The 16,575-nt window shown below is 45.2% G+C and overlaps 1 protein-coding gene across 9 annotated transcripts in view; it reads left to right on the top strand.

Annotated features, from left to right (window-relative positions):
* Positions 1-16,575, top strand: part of SLC35E2B (solute carrier family 35 member E2B) — a 62,649-nt gene that overhangs the window by 23,183 nt on the left and 22,891 nt on the right. The window contains exons 1-2 of one of the 9 annotated variants that reach the window (XM_075906205.1): positions 1,627-1,832; positions 11,610-11,841. The exons of 4 other annotated variants lie outside the window; for them this stretch is intronic. The gene's annotated coding sequence lies outside the window, so the exon portion shown is untranslated. Of the gene's footprint in view, positions 1-1,626; positions 1,833-3,340; positions 4,464-8,101; positions 8,381-11,609; positions 11,842-16,575 lie in introns of those variants that run through there. 4 more of the 9 variants (XM_006119209.4, XM_075906204.1, XM_075906198.1 and 1 more) reach the window with 4 other exon arrangements.

The following is a 16,575-nucleotide window of genomic DNA, read 5'->3' as shown; positions in this document are numbered from 1 at the left end:
AAATGTAGGAATTGTTTCTGAAACAATTCCTACATTTCTGGCCCCAAATCTCATTACTGCTGAGCCTGCCACCACAGGAGGCTAGTCATGTGGGTAGGTTTTGTGAAGTCCTATCTTCATTTCACACAATTTCACAGGTTGCTGCCTGTGCAAGAGATGAGCCTCGTTTTTGTAATCTCACCCTGAACCTCTAGGCCATGGGTTCCCAAACTGGGGGGCGTGAGGCGACCCAACCACCCCCCCTCCCATCAATACCCCTCTCCCAAGTTTTCCTGCTATTTTTGTTTTTTGTCCCCGGTCAGTTCCTTTTTTTCCCCCTCAAGTTTTGCTGCTATTTTTGGTGGGGGTGCTATTTTCAGCAGTGTATGGGCTGCCCTGCCCTCGGGTGCACGGCGCAAGGGCTGTGCCAGCCCCGGGCGTGCGGTGTACGGACGTTCCCACCCCTGGGCATATGGCACAGGAGTGGCACCAGCCCCGGGCATACAGCGCATGGGCTGTTCCAGCCCCGGGTGCATGGCGTACGGGCGGCCCCGCCCCTGGGTGCACGGCAGAGGAGCGGCGCCGGCCCCAGGCGCATGGGCAGCCCCACCCCTGGGCGTGCGGCACAGAGCAGCGGCGGCCCTGGGAATGCGGCGCATGGATGGCACCGTGCATGCGGCGTATGGGTGGCCTCAGCCCCGGGCACGTGTGCGGCCCTGCCCCCGGGTGTCCGGCGCGTGAGTGACCCGCCCGTGGGCGCCCGGCAGCCCCAAAAGGTTGGGGACCACTGGTCCAAAAGGTGATAGCCAGAAGAGCTGAGGTTAGCACCTGTAAACAGGATGGCTGTGTCTAGACTGGCAAGTTTTACCGCAAAAGCACTTGCTTTTGCGGAAAAACTTGCCAGCTGTCTACACTGGCCACTTGAATTTCCGCAAGAGCACTGACGGTCTCATGTAAGAAATCAGTGCTTCTTGCGGAAATACTATGCTGCTCCTGTTCGGGCAAAAGTCCTTTTGCGCAAAAGCGCCAGTGTAGACAGCTCAGATTTGTTTTGCGCAAAAAATGGCGATCGGGGCTTTCTTGCGCAAAACCGTGTCTAGATTGGCATGGACGCTTTTCCGCAAAAAGTGCTTTTGCGGAAAAGCGCCCCTGCCAAGCTAGACGTGCTCTTCCACAAATGCTTTTAACAGAAAACTTTTCCAGTAAAAGCATTTGCGGAAAATCATGCCAGTCTAGACGTAGCCGATGGGTTCCCAGGCTTTGTTTACTTCCCCCGGCCCTCACTCAGTGTTCCCTAGCTTTCCCTGGATAGGTGCTGTTTCTTGGGAAGCATTCTGCTCCCTGCCAAAAACTTGTTTCTTGTTGGGAGGCGGTGACGGGGACCAGGTCTCAAGGCGGGTGTAACTGCACTCTGCGGCAGGGCCTCTCCCTAGCCAGGGTAGAGAGCAGCCAAAGGCACTTGAGGTCCCTCCGAAGGTTTGGCGGGTCCCTCCTCTGGGAGGGGATGCAGGACTCCGCTTCCCTCCCCCAAAGGACGAAGGGGTTAACTTTCCTCTGGCGCAAGGGGGGCCCACGGAGGTTGGGGGTTACCCCTCCCGGGCTGCGCAGGGCTCAGACCCCGGGCTGCGGGGCGGGCCAAGCGGCCCGCGGGGCGTGACTGGCCAGCCCGCCCCGCTCCCAGCTCCGCGGCGAAGGCGGGTTGGCCCTGCCGGCGGCGGGCGGGGACCGAGCTGTGAGCGGCGCCTCCTCCGCTCAGCAGCCCCGCGCGGCGCCGGGGGATGGCGGGGACGAGACTGCGGCAGGTGGCGGCGACGGCGGGGCCGGGCCCGGCTGAGAACCGGCGGAGGAGGCAGGTGGGGCGGGGCGGCCCCGCGCAGCGACCGGCGGCTTCTTGGGGAAGGTCCCTGCTGGCGGAGGGGCAGGCGGTTTATGGGGGGGGGTCTCTGCTGGGGGAGGGACAGGCGGTTTATGGGGGGAATCTGCTGGGGGAGGGACAGGCGGTTTATGGGGGAAGGTCCCTGCTGGGGGAGGGGCAGGCGGTTTATGGGGGGGGGTCCCTGCTGGGGGAGGGGCAGGCGGTTTATGGGGGGGGTCTCTGCTGGGGGAGGGGCAGGCGGTTTATGGGGGGGGTCTCTGCTGGGGGAGGGGCAGGCGGTTTATGGGGGGAATCTCTGCTGGGGGAGGGACAGGCGGTTTATGGGGGAAGGTCCCTGCTGGGGGAGGGGCAGGCGGTTTATGGGGGGGGGTCTCTGCTGGGGGAGGGGCAGGCGATTTATGGGGGGGTCTCTGCTGGGGGCGGGGCAGGCAGTTTATTGGGGAAGGTCCCTGCTGGGGGAGGGGCAGGCGGTTTATGGGGGGAATCTCTGCTGGGGGAGGGGCAGGCGATTTATGGGGGGGTCTCTGCTGGGGGAGGGGCAGGCGGTTTATTGGGGAAGGTCCCTGCTGGGGGAGGGGCAGGCGGTTTATGGGGGGAATCTCTGCTGGGGAAGGAGCAAGTGGTTTATTGGCGGGGTCCCTGCTGGCGGAGGGGCAGGCGGTTTATTGGGGGGGGGTCTCTGCTGGGGGAGGGACAGGTGGTTTATTGGGGGGAATCTGCTGGGGAAGGGACAGGCAGTTTATTGGGGGGGTCCCTGCTGGGGGAGAAGCAAGTGGTTTATTGGGGGGGTCTCTGCTGGGGGAGAGGCAGGCGGTTTAAGGGGGGGTCTTTGCTGGGAGAAAAAGCAAGCAGTTTATTTGCAGGGTGTTTACTAGGGGAAGGAGCAGGTGGTTTAGCTGAGGGGCCTCTGCCGGGGAAGAGGGTAGGTGCAGTATCACATGGTAGGTATAATCTGGGGTTCCTGCGACTGGGAGTTGAGCGCTTGAGAGGTGTAATCCTGACTGCTGCATGCTGACTTTAGCTGAGTCCGTGTCTCTCTTGTTTCCCTCCTTTCTCATGTGAAATGGGAGTAATATCATCTGCATTGCTTTGTAGAATGATTTTGGATCTGTGAATTGAAGTGCTGTCTAGATACTCATTTGATCATCTTTGACTATGAGCTTCTTCCTCCACGAGTTTTTTGTCTGTCCCCGAGACAGTAGTTTTGAGTGAGTTTACTCTCCCAACTTCAAAAGTAAAATAACTAAAAATACTTGGATGGGGGACTATAGAACTTGAAATAACCCAATGTTTGTTTCATAGCATAATAAGCAGTGTTCTAACAACAACAACAAAGATTTAAAAAATGAATGCACATTTGTAAACCTTCGGATTTCCCCTTCTCCCTCCTACAAAGTTCTTTGAGGTTCTCAGAAATTCAACTTCTAGGACACGAATGGACAATAAGCGTCCCACAGGGTAAGGATGTAAGCGACTAGTCAACTAGCTGACTACCCCGTAAACAAATGCTCATCATGTAGTCGAGTAGGAACTTGACTAGTTGCTTCCCCCCCAAACTTGCTGCCTCTTATCAGAGAGAAGCAGTGAGGGGTGGAGCACCAGCTGGTGCTGGAGGGAGCTGGCTTAAGTCATTTCTCCCCTTCCCTGCCCCCCCCAGCACTGTCTCCACGGGGGGGCTGGGGAGGCAGGTGGCATTTGGGAAATGGTGCAAGCGGGGATTGAAACAGTCCCACTCAGGCTGGTCCCATTGCTGCTCCTCTTCCTTTGAAATGTACCAGAGCCACCTGTGACTCTTGTACATTTCAAAGGAAGAGGCACAGAAGGGAATCTCTGTCAGCAGGGAATGCTTTGCTCCTTGCTGATGCAGAACTGTGGGTGGCTCTTGTACATTTCAAATGGAGAGGTGCAGTGGGATAGTGAGTGCTCCCCTTATCGACTAATTGAGTAGTCAATGGAAATTCCATTGGCTACTCAATCAGCTGATTAATCGAAATTTAACATCTCTACCATAGGGTGGATGTGATTCACCAAGTTTATCCCTTTGCAGTCCAATAGATGCTTTGTTTATCTGAGTATCTGCAGGTATTGCTGCTCGTAGCTCCTGTTGGCTGTGGTTTGCCGTTTCCAGCTAGTGGGAGCAACAGGGCGAGGTACAGGCTGGACCACTGATTCCTGCAGCTTCCGTTGTCTGGGAACAATAGATCACAGCCAACAGGATTCGCGAGTCCAGAGGCTCAGGTAAACAAAGCATTTGGCAGTCTGCAAGAGGCTAACCGTGGCAAACTGTGTTTGGTCCATGGCTGTTTATTGACCACCCCTGTTCTAGGAGGTGGTTTCATTCTAAGGCAAGTATTTAAACCCAGACCGGTCAGTGTGAGTGCTGGGCTCTGCATGTATGGAGCAGTTTGTTGCAGTCCAGCAGTGTAGGTGTCAGGAATGTGGCATGAAGTGATACTTGACATTTCTGTTCAGGGTGGACTCTTCCAAATAGTGTCAGTTCTGAAGTTCAGCTCTTATTTTTATGCCTTAGAATCCTTTAAGTTTCTGTTTTGGAGGCTAATTAATACACCAGCTTCTCACCTCTGGAGATGAAGATTCAAAGCCTGGAGTAAGTCATGAGTGAAAATACTACTTTTTAAAAAAGGCATATGTAGTCATTTATTTGGTGGTCTTGGACTAGTCTTCAGAAGAGATATGTCTGTCCTGCAAAGCTGCTGTATGATTTACAGTTGTCCCCTAGAGAAGCCTTGTACTGGATCTTTGGTCAGGATTGATTTAGATGCATTTCCTGTGCTACGTGGGGTTGCCTGAACTGGAATAGGTTATTGGGCATTAGCAGATCTTCGGCCTGGTCTACACTGAAAAGTGAGGTTACCGGTAATCCAGCTACGTTACTAAGAGGAGTGAAAAATCCACATCTCTGAGAAGTGTAGTTAAGCCAGCCTAACTCCTGCTGTAAAGTAGGCTAGATCAATAGAAGAATTTTTCTGCCAGTCTAGGTACCACTTCTCAGGAAGATGGTCCGCCTATGAGAGAGCCCCTTCTGTTTACATAGATAGTGTGTACACTGAAGTGCTATAGTGGCGAAGTTGTGCCACTGTTGCATTTCAACCACAGTATAGAAAGGTCAGTAGAATGGTGGCATGGAATGGTAGCAGCTGGCAAAACTGTTGTGGGTGCAGAGAAACTTACGTGGCACCTATATACATACTGTTTTAAATTAAAATCCTGTTTAGTGACATTAGGTGGGCGAGAGGTCATGCTTACGGCTAAATATTCTCTTACTGTTTCATGTTACTTCTGCTTTACCTGCTTTACCTATTGGGCACAGGGAAGTATCAAACAACTTAAATTGCTCTTAGTACTCAAAAGCTGGCACTTCTCAAAAGTGAATGTTGTATGGTAATTGCTTTGTATCCACCTCTTAAATATTTGCTTGTAAGTGTCTTTAGTGTTATGATCGCTGTATAATAAAATACATGTTTTTAAATGTTTAGAATTATATTTAGGCATATTTCTCACTTGCAGGCAATGTGTATTGCTTACTAGATTAAAATGAGAGGTGTGCATGCATACTGAGATTTTGTTTGCAGGGTATTATTTTTTTCCGGGAAGAGGGCTGGAATTTGTCTTGTCCAGTAGATTAACCTTATTCACTGTGCTAAATAGTTTGTAGCCATCTTTCTCTGGTGTTTTGAGATAGAATTTGTTTACAGGGTACTTTGCAGACATTGCCCAAGGAGACTATCCTGTTTCATGTAAGAAGCATAGGTGTTGTATGTAGAGAAAACATAGCGCAGATTTTCATTGTGGTCTTTGCTAGGTGGTGTTCCTCTCAAGGTACATTGTATTAATCTCAAAGGTCAAAAATGTTAACAGTGTTATAAATATTTTTAATATGCAACATTAAACAGTGTTTTGGGTTTGATATAGAGACCTTAGCATGCTTAGCATAGGTGCCAGAAAACGGGGTGTTGGCAATGCTGACTCACTCCTTGGTTGAAGTGGTTTCCATTATACACAGAGTGTACGCACTGGTTCAGTGTCTCTCAGCACTTTAATATACAAATTATTCCAACACCCCTTCTGTTTAGTATCATGACACATCCTTTTTAAACTTTTATGAAAGATACAAAAAAAAAGGAAAAACAGCTAAAGCATTTTAAATGTATCACATTAAGTAAGGCTTTAATTTTAACTACATTTCTGGATTCCTTTCCTGTTAGTTGGAGAGAGTTTAAGAAGTAAAAACACCATTGTCTGACAAGTCTGTCTTTGGTATCAAAGTTGGTGATAACTGTTCTTTTGGGTAATAGAGAAAAAGTTGAGATGGGCTGGCGTAGTTGTTGATACTGTTGGTAAAGTCTAATCCCATTTCATCCAGGGTCGTGTTTGGGATTCAGATGGAGCCAGTAGAGGTGGCAGTGTTATCTGGGTCTGTCTCTTTGGCCCAATCTGGTCAGGACACCACTCAAAATTAGGATGTAAAAACCAAAGGTCCCAGCAGGTGATATGGCTGGCAGCCATAATGATACTTGCTTCAGTTTCCTAAATCTGTTCTTTCCCTGCATAAAGTCTCTCTTTTGAAGGACCCCAAAAGAGAGTGATGGGTAGTGGTCCTCTTATTATTTTGTCCACCAAATAGGTGTAATATCCAACACTAAGTTTTGATTCCTTATTTTCCAGTATAATCTGTTTTTACCAAACATCATTCCACCATAGTCCTTGGATAATATCAGTGTGGCTTTTTATTTGGATTAAGTTAGCCTCTCAGTCTTGTTCTCATGCAGCTAATATTCAGTATTAGCAGGGTCAAGATGTCTTTTTCATTACAATTTACTAGAAGAATTATCCAGCATTGTTTGGGTCCTTAATTCATTTTTGTTTTTCTCCATTTAAATCATTGCTCTGGGGTGGAGCTGAGGATGAGTGGTTCAGTATGCAGGCTGTTCCGAGGCAGAGAGGATTACTCCAGCCCTCTGACTGCTGTAGCTTTGGGCCAGGTGGGAAGTGGCTCCTCATGGCCTCTGCAGCTCCAGCAGGCACAGCTGGGGGAGGGGTGCATGTCCCCCAGCTGGGGCAGGTTCAGGTTTGTGTGCCTCCTGTGTCTCCCAACCAGAGTGAGAAATGCAGCAAACTGCATTTCCCCTTTGTCAGGGAACGAGAGGTAACAGCCAAAAATATTCCGTACAAATGGGAGAGGGGAGTTTCAGCCTCTCCTGTCCTCCCTAAAGGGCACCTGTTGGGGTGAGAGGCTTGGGGAAAGTGGACTAAGGGGAAAATTCTCTCAGGAGCAGAGGGCATATCTTGAGCTTTAGAGTCTGCTTATTTAATGGGAGACAAACATAGTTGAGGCGTGCAGGGTATCTGGATTGAGACCAACTGGTTGTATAAAAAAGCCGAATTTTATACTAAAGATTCAGTGATATACCTGAAAAAATGACCTGAGCTGAGAAATGGAAGTGTCCAGAAGAAACTATTAGATCACATATCACTGACACAAAATGCTCTTGGCACCCTCCAATAAAAACTCTTTGGCTGTGTCTACACTGCACCCCTTTTCCGGAAAAGGGATGCAGATGAGACAAGTTGGAATTGCAAATGAAGTGGGGGATTTAAATATCCCCCGCTTCATTTGTATAAACATGGCTGCCGCTTTTTTCCGGCTCGGGGCTTTGCCGGAGAAAAGCGCCAGTCTAGACGGGATCTTTCGGAAAATAAAGCCTTTTCCGAAAGGTTCCTTATTCCTGATTTTAAGAGGAATCCCCTGCTTCATTTGCAATTCCGACTTGTCTCATCTGCATCCCTTTTCCGGAAAAGGGGTGCAGTGTAGACACAGCCCCCAAGTATAAAATACTAAGTGCTTATTGGAACAGCCACTATAGATTGTTAGAAGATTATGTAGCATCCTGTGAACTCAAAAATTGAGCTGTAATGATAAGGTATCAACTGTATTGGGAATGATACTTTTTAATTTCTGCTCTATTATATCATATTTCTTGTTAGCATACGTGTTTTACAATTTAATTATTTTATGTTTGTATTTTTCTTGACGTGCTATCTTTATTTAATGTATTTCTTTTGGTTAATTTAAAACAAAAAATATGTGTGCATGCATATTTTATTTATAAAACAAATCCTTATGTATCTAGATTTTAGTCTTATATAATTTCCACTTATCATGTATAATAGTACATACATAAAATTAGGTCAGAATTACAGTTTCCCTCGAGGTTAGTTTAAATAATTGCTATTGTGAGGATTTTCATCATTTTGATCTTTTATAGTACAGGGTTGGATACCCAAGTTGATTTTGAATCTACCATCATTTTTGTCTTTTCAGGTGTGGTTTTTTGTTTGTTTATCGGAATCTGGCTCTGATAGGTTCTTAGGGTTTTTTTTAAACTTGATGTTCACTTTGTAAATAAGATTGAGATGTTCTGAGGCAAAGCTGGGTGGAAACGGACCAATCATTTGTAGCTCTGTCACAGAAGTATTCAGAAGGATTGTTCAAGGAAAATTCAGGTCAGTGTTGTAATTTGTGCTTGTTGTTTCCAACTGGATTTTCATCAGCCGCCTCTTGTTTCCTTGGCATCTCTGGTGCATTCCTAGAAGTAAAAGGCAGAGAATCAGTAACAACTTCTGCCAATTTTAAAATTTGTTTTAAGTAGAGCTGGTGGAAATTTTTTTTGATGAATAGTATTAGTTGACCTGAAAATATTTGCAAATTTAACGCACACAGTTTCGGCCATTCACAGGAAAATGGGAGAAAGAGGCGGTAGTGCTATGCCTTACCCACCTTATAATCATTGGTCTGGTGATTTGAGTACTTAGTTGAAGTGTTGAAAGACCCAGGTTTGAATCACCACATTAGAACAGACCCAAACCAGTTTTTTAAAAACATTCAAACAGCCATCAAACTGAAAAATCAGTTGTTCTCTCTGTTCTAGTTCTCTCTGTTCTAGTTGGCGTTGATTGTCTTGCTATATAAGGCCCAATGAAAACTGATGTATTACCGGTAATTTGTCCACCTTACTCAAGTTACATTTGTTTGGAATGTTATGCTTTACTGTGAACAAAGTTGTGTTTTATCTCTTTAGTGATAGGTATCAGAATGTAATTATCAGTAATCTTTCTGATCTTAATTTAGTTGATTAAAAAGGCCATTGGCCCTTTGACTTGTATTTTCTAGAAAGAAAAGAGATATTTTCACAAAAGTATGTTTTCTGTTTGAGTACTTGGAGAAGAATAATCACCTTATACTTTCCAGTGCTGTGATGATGGCTAAGTTATCTTGAAGAAAACTTCTAGACAAGTTAATTCCATTACACACTGTCCTACAGATTGTCATCTTTACATTATTCTTATAGTTGTGAAAACTGGCTTCTGTATTCAGTAAGATTATAAAGAGGTTGGACTCCCCCCTCGCAGCCCAACTGAGTTGCGCGCCAGCTCTCGGGCTCCCACTCCCCTGCAGTGTGCCGGGACTCTCTGGTCCTGGAACATCCATTTTCATGCCAGACCATGGATGTTGCCAGACCAGGGAATCCCAGATTTTAGAGGTGCAACCTGTACTATTTATGACAAAGGCCACTTATTTGATTACTGAAAATGATTTCAGCCCTTTGCTATTCAAACATGTCTTAATCCACCTCTGCATAAATAATTTGATAAGTGGGTTGGTTATAAAGGGAAGAAAGTAGATTTGGGAAAATAAGGTTTGAATCTAAGTCCCTAATTTTGAAAATTCATAGTTACAGCTTTTTTCCAGTCTGATTAGCCAGTTAGGTACTATTAGGGGGACACACATGTTTTTGATAAAATATTCTGCTCGGATAAATTCAAATATCCCGATACCAAATATACTTTCTTCCCTTTATAACCAACCCACTTATCAAATTATTTATGCAGAAGTGGATTAAGACATGTTGAGACCCCAAACTATGTCAAGTTTGAGGCCCCATAGCAGTACCAAAAATGTTTATTATTCTAACAGAAAGGACAATGAAAATAGAAATAATAAAGTTTTATATCTTCATATATACCCATACATAGGTGAGAATGCAACTAAAAAAGTAGCATTTTTTTGTACTTAGAGGCCTCTCATAATCTGAGGCCCTAAACTGTAGCTAGTTTATTTTGTGCATAAATTAGACACTGTATTTAAGATAATGTTGCTGCTTCTCTCAGCTATCAATTTCAGTTTAGAGATAGTATTTAGTATTTAACTGTTGTTAACTCCTGGATATGGAGATGAATAGGATTTTTTAAAAAGATAAGTTGTAGTTCAAAAAATAATTATTTTGGGGAAAGTTCTCTGACCTGTGTTATACAGGAGGTTAGACTAGATCAGTGGTTCTCAAACATTTTGGCCCACAGCCGCCCCACTCAATAGAGATCTTTCCCTGTACCACCAGCCAATCACTCATGATGACAGAATGGGTGCAGAAGTGGGCTGAGGGGCTGTGTGGGAGCAGGGTAGGAGTAGAGGGGTCAGAGAGAGGATGCAGCAGCGGGGTGGATCTGGAAGGTAGGGAATGTGCAGGATGGGGGTATGGAGTCTGAGCAGAAGGGGAATGGGGATGCTTACCTGGCTCCATGCCCCTCCTGCTCCCAGGCACGTCTCTCTGCTGCTCCCATTGGCTGTGATTCTGGGCCAATGGGAGCAGTGGGGAAAGACTCCAGGTGAGCGATTTCCTGTGCTGCCATTCCCCCAACTAGGGGGCGGGAGAGTGGCAATACACGGAGTCACTTCCTCCCCCTTGTGAGCTGGATCGGAACTGCAATGCTTCTCCCCTCACACAGAGATGGAGTCGCAGGGCTGGAGCACCAGCACAGGGGGAGAGCCCCAAGCCCGCGGCCCACCTGCAAGACGGTCGCAGATCACTAGTGGTCCATGGACCACATTTTGAGAACCACTGGACTAGACGATGGTCCTTACTAGCCTTGGAATCTATGGTACATCTATACAAGTATTTCTCAAAGTGGCCCGCAGATCCACTCTGAGAGAGCTGCTAACGGGCCGCTCTGGTCTGTTTATTTACTGGCTCCGCAGCCATGGAGCCTCGCGGCTCCTATTGGCTGCGGTTCATCACTTGCAGCGAAGGAGAGACGCATGAAATGGCATGGCCTGGGCCGTGACTCCCCTTGGCTGCAAGTGGCGAACTGGAGCTAATGGGAGCTTTGAGGCTCTGTGGCTATGGAACCGGTAAATAAACAAATTGGAGGAGCCCGGTAGTGGATCTGCAGACTGCTTTGAGAAACACTGATCTACCCTGAAAACCAAAAAAACCCCAAAACATCCTTGTGACAGGAAGTTTGAGAGCCTGGGTCAGCTGACTTAGGCTTATGGGTCTCCTGCTATGTAGATGTTTTGGGTTGGCCACCCTAACCTCTGGGGAGGGTCTTAGAGCCCAGGCTTCAGCAGGAGTGGGAACGTCTATACTGCAATTTGTAGCTCTATAGCTTAAGTTCCGTGAGTCTCTGTCAGTGGACCCTTGGCTCTGAAATTCATTGCTGTGGGTGGGTTTTTTTACAGTACAAATGTATCCTGTGAGTCTGAGAGTGCAGGATAGCTTTCATATAGCCCCTCAAATGTGATGTTTTTCTTCTTCACCAAGAGGTAGCAGTTTCTGGATTATTATCTAGTTCTTTCTTTCCCACCCCAGTATTGATTTGAGTCACTCAAAGATTTCATTTTGTATTAATTTTCTCATATTTAGTGTATTTTAATGCACTTCTAATGCCTTTTTAGTTCTGGGGTGGACTTACGGCAGCATTATAAAGTACACTGTATGCTGCTTATACTTACGAGCCAGAAGATTCAGTTTCTGTGTGTAATCTAGCACAGTCTCCCAACTGCTGCCACGTTTTCATCTATCCGTAAACATCAAGACTGTCCGTATCTAGGGAGGACAACCAAATTAATCCCAGATGAGGAACTGTTTCAGCCAATTTAAGACTTTCCACTTTATTTAAGATAGCAGGTCAGTAATTTGTGTATGTTTGTTTTCTTATGATATCCTTTGATTGCTAGAGTTTTAACTTTTGCTGAATGTCATGCTGTTTAACAAAAAGTTACCAAATATGAAATAAAAATGCTGCCGGTGTTAGGAACTTCATTATCTACTGTTGCCTTTGTGTACTGATGCTGTAATAACAATCTGAAGGTTGTGATGGCACTTTCTTTTTAAATATTCAGGATATTTTCTTTCAGCCAAAAAAGGATCAACCCAAAAACAATATGTCTAGCCAAAGAAAAAAAAGGTGTGTGGGGAGGGGGGGGGAGAGTGTGGCTATTCTCTGTAAATTATGAATATTTCAGCATGATTCTTCAGAGCACAAGAGAATCACAGAATGCTGGCCACTGTTTTGGACTCACTATATCTGCGTCCAAGGAGCAAAGCTCAGCCACCTTATGTTGTGATATCTTTTTATCTCAGAAGGTTATGGCCAAATCATTATTTTGATGCAGTACTCCCAAGGTTTATTGGAGCTAGAGGGAATTGTAATGCTGAGTCAGTAGATAGCAGTTTTCCCTTTGTTTCATTGCTGAATAAAAATCATATAATGAAAATAGGAGACACAGTGGTGCTAAAACCACTGTCATCTTGATATTACCAGAACATTTATTAAGTTTCAGTGACTTGGCTAAATTCCAATTTGTGTAATTCTACCAACCAAAATTCATACTACAGATTCTAATGGATATTCTTCACTTCCTGTCCTGAATTGTTGAATGGATATAGTTTTCACTCTACACAGTTTTTATTTTTACAATTGGTAGTTTGTGAATGGGAACTTTGAAGTCTTAATTCTTATGCTGGAGGGAACAGGGTTGAAATCTAAAGATGGAGAGTCCTCCGTGAAGCTTGCCAGTACAAGTTGAAACTCTGTGGTTCAGGACTCTGATCCGGCAACATCCATGATCTGGCTGGACCACAAATATTGCTGGACTAGAGAGCCCCAGTGGCAAAGTTTGCCAGTAGCTGGAAGCAGAGCTGGTCAGCAGGGCTAACAGGGCAGCAGAGCCTGCGGGGCAGCAAAGTCATCAGCGCCCACGGAGCTGCAGAGACTACAGAGCAGCAAAACTGTCAAGGCTGCCAGAGCTGGTGGGACAACAGAGTTCATAGAACTAGCAGATTTGCTGGAGCAAGCTGAGCCACCAGAGGCCATGGAGCTAGCAGGGCTGGTGGGGTCAGGGGCACCTGAGCCTGGTGGCTGGGGAGAGGAGCCCAGCGGGGAAGCTGGCGTCCCCTTCCCCCGACCTCCCCATATCCGGCAAACTCCCTTGGCTTGGACTGGTCAGGTCCCAAAGTTTTTGGACTAGGGAGGTTCAACCTGTGTTGTCCTAAATCTGCAGGGAGTGGATTGCTCTGAAGACAGTTGAAGCTACCTCCAGGCCAGAGACTGAAGAATTTTTCAATCTGTTTTAATCTGCAAATGTACTGCTTGTACAGAAATAGCTGAGTATTACTACAGTACAATTGCTTTATAGTGAGTAACTTGATTGCTTTCCCCCATTCTGCATCATTTCTTTTTATTCCATTGACCTATATTTTAAAAAAATCCCATTTGTATGAAAAGAGTATTTTGCAGCCATAAGAATTAAGAAAATGAATTCTTCCTTGATCAGGGAACAGCATATTAATTTAGGAAGATGTTTTGCTGTGTAATCTCCATGGTTTTAGTCCTTGCACTCCCCTACCTCCTTAAGACCAAGTCTTGGAAGGAGGACATAGTTACTTTGTGTGGCAAACAACTCCTGTTTTCATTAACAGCTCAATAAATACAGTACAGATCTTAAGACAGGAGAGTCAGTTTAAACTCTGCCATATATTAAATGGCTATGAATGATAACGATAAATATTTTATGACATTTAATATTGTTCTTGGCTAGCAGCTGCTGTAATCTATTTTAGTTTGTTCCCCATATCGTTAATGTAGTTTCCCATACATGTTTCAGTGTTTTTCATGTTGTAAGTATATTTAGGTCCAATCTTGTGAATGTTTTCATATTTGTAACTATGCTTAAGGAAGGTAATGCTTTTGAAGTCAATGCGACAATTGCTGGAACTAAATTTTCACTAGATTAGGGTTCATTGATGTAAGTGACTCTAGAGATACAAGTGCCTATTCTTTATTGATTCAGCAATTTACAATCTAAATTTAATCAAGGGCAGTCTGAGGAAGGATATGGTGGTTGATCTGTTTCTCAGAGCTATGAACAAGGACAATTAAAATCAGATTTACTAGAACAAGTTCGCAGTTGAAGCAGTTTTCTTCCCATCCCAACTCTAGTGTTTTGTGTGCAGTCTAGATAGAACCGAGAGTTGTCTTTCAGTATGCTGATGGGTGTTTTGGGAAGCTGATTGACTGGCTTGCTCGGGTATGTCTACACAGCAACATTATTTCGAAGTAACTAGCACTATTTTGAAATAGCTTAGTCCGTGTCAACACAGCAGGTAGTTATTTTGAAATAATGTCGAAATACTGTCAAGCTGGAGGACTTCTCACTTAGTCTCTCGTAACCATCACTGTATGCGGAGTAAGGGAAGTCAGAGGAAGAGTGCTCTGTTTTGAAATACGTGCTGTATAGGTGCTCCCAATTTTGAAATAAGGTACGCAATTGACGTTAGTGAGTTAAGCCCTGCTGTGTAGACACACCCCTCCTTACTGCACTTGAAGTAGAGGGTATTAGGATTGCAGATGTTTCAAAGCTTGCTGGTCAGTCAAACCATTTTCCCTGATTTCTATGAATCCCTAAGTTTTTCTCAAAGATTGTAACTGTCTCCATGAAACCTTTAGAAAATTGAAGCTATTTCTAATACATTTATAATGAGCAAATAATGACTAGAGAGCAATTATATACTATTTTCCTCTGTGCTTTAGAATTACACATTTTTCTGTGAGATTTATACCATTCATTTGCTTTGGGCAGGCCAAGTCATTAGATTATTAGGTGCTTAGATATTAGGGGGATAATTTTAAGTATCTGAGAGAGATAGATCAATACCAAGCCTAAATCTGTCACTGTGCAACACAAGAAAATATTCAGTTTTTTCCAGTTTACACTTCCGAGTCTCTAACAGCTGCAAAAATTAGTCATGTTCACATCATGAGATCCCATGGTTTTATTCTTCATAAATGTTTGATGGTGTATATAGGTTAATCCAGGCTAACCTAGATGAACCAAAGGTTATGGGGGCTTTCAGTATTACCATAGAGTTTATAATTAAGTAAAACTCAATGCTTCATAGAGTCAGACTTAGAGAAGAAAGGAGTTTGCCCAAAACTTGTACTGCAGTACTGTTAAGCTATTTGACCTTTTAAAAAGAATACTAACTATATTTAGCTCATAGGTGGAATAGCAATGAGTGTTCTGCTGCTGATAGAAAGAGACGGGTGTGTTGGAGGAGGTTTGTTTTGCTACAGAATAAAAGTAATATCTTTGAAGTAGAAACTTTCAACATAAAATAGTTGAAGTTCAGTTGGACTTCAGAAATGGTGAAACTTTTTATGAACTTTTCAGTCTCATTTATCAAAGGTTTTATTGTAATGCTCGTGTCAATTCTGTTTTAGAAAAGAAGTGAAGAAAGCAAACATGTATCTTGGTCAATTTACTGAATAAACATTTTCCCATAAAACAAATGCAGGTCTATTAGCTCTTGCTAACTCCTTTGGGTTTTGTACTTGCCATGTAGTGTTACTGTGCCACCATTGTTTAGGTGCACTGTTGTATAACGACCTCATTGTAGCATATTGTTGTCAAGATGTCCATAGTTAACCTGCTACCAAATGGTGGAATTTTTAACTCTTCAGTCAATTGAGTGTCTTAGAGCAGCATTTCTCAAATGTGGCCACCCGGTTTTTTTTGGGTTGCCATGTGAGTCTCCTGGGCAGAGATGGCAAGGAGGGCAAAGCAGCGGCGCCTTCCTGCACTCAGAGGCATCAGCTTCCCCAACCTGTCTTCAGCTGCAGGACTCTAGGGTGGGCTTTAGCCCCTCCCCTTGGTTCAACCAGAGGTCCTTAGGCTTGAGAACCTTCAGTTATTGGCTCCAATTCTAGGCTTCGGCCCAGGACGATAGGGCCTTAGCTTGCATCATGGTCACGATCAATATGAACATTGGGTGCAATGCCGTGGAAAGGAGCTCAAGACAATGGAGGATGGGGGCAGGGGAAAGAACGGCCTGGGAGAGCGATGGGGGACAGCAGAGGACAGGAGCACCAAAATACAGCTCTACATTATTTTTATTATTGTCTGAAAAAAATCTCTCCACATGAATAAATTAAATTGTTTTTCCTAAAGTTAATTAAGTATTAGTCAGAGTGGCTACCAGCAAGAGTTGGTGGCCACATTCTGAGACCATCCAAAATTTTGTTGTAAGAACCCTTGTGGACTGTGTGACGGCGTGTCAGGGTCCCCCCCCCCCCCCCCCCCCCCCCCGATCCTGCAGCCACATAGCAGCAAGAATAGGCTCCGCCAGCCAGTAGAATATAGAGGGTTTATTGCTTCTCCTGGATACAGCACTGCATAGACGTGATGTGGCTACAGGAGTGAGGGTCAGGATGCCTCAGACCCCTTGAGATGGGGTGTCTGGGCCCCTAGACTCCCAGCCCCCTCCCAAGTCTGTCTCCTTCATGGTTCCAGCCAAAGACTGACCCTTCCCCCAACACTCACTTCATTTGTTCTGTCCCTTCCCTTAACCGGTAAGATGGTT

The sequence above is a fragment of the Pelodiscus sinensis genome, chromosome 23 (assembly GCF_049634645.1).
Source record: "Pelodiscus sinensis isolate JC-2024 chromosome 23, ASM4963464v1, whole genome shotgun sequence".
Lineage (NCBI taxonomy): Eukaryota > Metazoa > Chordata > Testudines > Trionychidae > Pelodiscus > Pelodiscus sinensis.
Note: the sequence above shows the minus strand (reverse complement) of the source record. Positions and strands in the feature narration are given on the sequence as shown.